Source organism: Arachis hypogaea, chromosome 5 (genome assembly GCF_003086295.3).
Source record: "Arachis hypogaea cultivar Tifrunner chromosome 5, arahy.Tifrunner.gnm2.J5K5, whole genome shotgun sequence".
NCBI lineage: Eukaryota > Viridiplantae > Streptophyta > Magnoliopsida > Fabales > Fabaceae > Arachis > Arachis hypogaea.
The window spans coordinates 1024642-1027122 of NC_092040.1; positions in this window are offsets into that span (position 1 = coordinate 1024642).

Here is a 2481-nt window from a genome sequence, read left to right on the forward strand (position 1 = left end):
AAATTGATTCAAGTTTTAGTTTATCAATTTTTTGACCAAATTAATTTATCTGATTTAATTTTGACAAAAATAATATAATTTAATTAATTATATATATTAAATTTTAGTTAATAATAAATATTTTTAAAAAAAATATTTTAAATATCTTTAACGAAGTATTTTCCAAGTTGTATATAGTATATACACATAGATAAATAGGGGAGGGTCCCTAGGGCAAGAAACCAACCAACAAGTAGTTTGGCAGCAAATCCAATAGTAACGATTATTACGCAGTGTTGTTGACGGGCCCAACAATAAAATGTTTTTATTTTTAATTTTCTATAGGTTTCAAATTTCAATTGGACCATGCTCTCTGAACTAAAAAGGTCTTGCAATGCAACTTGCATGGTCCTACCCATCCCTCTTGAAATCTATGTCCTAACTAAAAACTATCTACATTCGCTGAACGTAGTATTCACATTCAGGTTAATGGGAGCAGAATCTTAATTATTTTCACCACACTATATATATAGATCATGTAAGTAACTACCATTACTCATGCAAAAATTATTATTCTATTGACATTATTATTTATATATATTCTTTTCATACAACGACGATATTCAAAGTGAGTATTTCGTCCATATGAATGCATCTGTCGCCTTCGGAATACACGTGTTGTTTATTTGTGAACAGATACAACCATTTCATCTCTCTCTCTTTTTTATTTTCGGTGTTTCAATTTCTTTGCACAATTAATGAATCTCTTATCTCTTAATGCATCTTATTTTTTCATGTAGATATCTTTAGTGACACGCACTAGGCATCGTAGTTATCCAAATTGCGCTTCTTTTTTACATTGACCGCTACTGCTACTATTCTGGATTGTGGATTTTGCATAAAGATTATTGTAAGTGGTCGCTTTCGATATTTATAGTCACAAGGCAAAGAAAAAAGGAAAAACCTCATCATCATAATTATTATGCCACCCGATAAAAGTTCAATTAATTTACCACTGACTTTCAAGCGTTGCTATGCGTCATTGTTTCGAGTTCATGATTCACTTAGACTGTGTTATGGGAGGAAAGAAAAAGCAGAAAAAGAAATTGGAAGAAATTTTTTTTTTTGGTTTGGTTGAGAAGAGAAATAGGGGAGAAAAAAAATAGATAAAAAAATATTGATGAGACTCATTAATTTTTTTTCTCTAACAATGAAGAGAAAATTAAATTTCTCTCAATTTTTAATATTATTTTTTTAATATATTTTATAATATAAAAATAAAATTATCTTTTTATAATATTTTTTTTCTTTCGTCCAAACACATCTAAAAAAATAAAAATCTATTCAATTTTTTTTTTTTTTTCTTCTCTATTTCTTTTCTTTCAACCAAACATAACCTTATTTTACGGAGGGTTGCTACATTCACTTATTTCATTTGCTATATATACTTGCTACCATTTTTTTCAGGAAATTAACTTTCTTTTAACTTATAATTAATTAATAAAATAATGTATAAACAACAAATTAATTATATTTTAAAAATGTATTTAGTATAAGCTAAAAATAATTTTAGTAGCTAATAAATTATAACTAAAATAACATAGTTTTTTTATACTCATTTGAAAAATCGCGAATTCGAGTTTTCTATCTTTGAACAAAAAAATGACAGGAAACATATGAAAGGTTGAGTTAGGTGACGTTTTCTTGGAGCTTAAAGGTCTAATAAGGAGTCTACGGTCAAGCGCGGGAAGTTCAAGGGTAAAACCGTAAAACAACGTGTAACCTAGGTAGAGTTTTGGTGGTCAACGCACGTGTGAAACACACTTGCGGTGTTGAACACTGAACAGTGCGTAGTCAATGCTGGTGTGCTTTCCAGAACCATTGACTCTGCTCCTTTTTTGACCCAAACACACTCCATATTTTGGTTTAATTACCGTGGCGTCCATTAAATGGTAATAACTAAGTAACTTATATTTATTATTGGAAGTTAACTAATGTATATTCAGGACATAAATCAAATTCAAATTATAAACTTATTTTTTTATAAAAAGTTAAATGTTAATACTTTTTTCAAAAATAAATAAGTTTAAAATTTTTATTGATACTAATCTTAAAACACATATTAAATAAAATTTTATTATTAATTTTGACTTTATTAGTTGCCTTTTAGTATTATAGTCTCACTCACAAATTCTTCCTGAAAATAACAAGTCCTTCGTAACTACTTCTATTTAATATCATTTAATAATCGAAAAAAAAAGTTAAAAATTACTTTTTTTTTTTTCTATGCCAATATTTTTTTAAATATTTCTTTTTTTTTAATAGTGTTTACTCATTTACTAATTAATTTTTTAAGAGATTGTTGATAAAAAAATTAATTCATAAAAAACCGTTAACAATTTTTCTAAATTCTTATTAAAGTACATTCTAAAATTAAATAATCTAATAATAATAATATAAGAGAAAATAATAAGAATCTGACAATTTCATTTTCCATTGTTC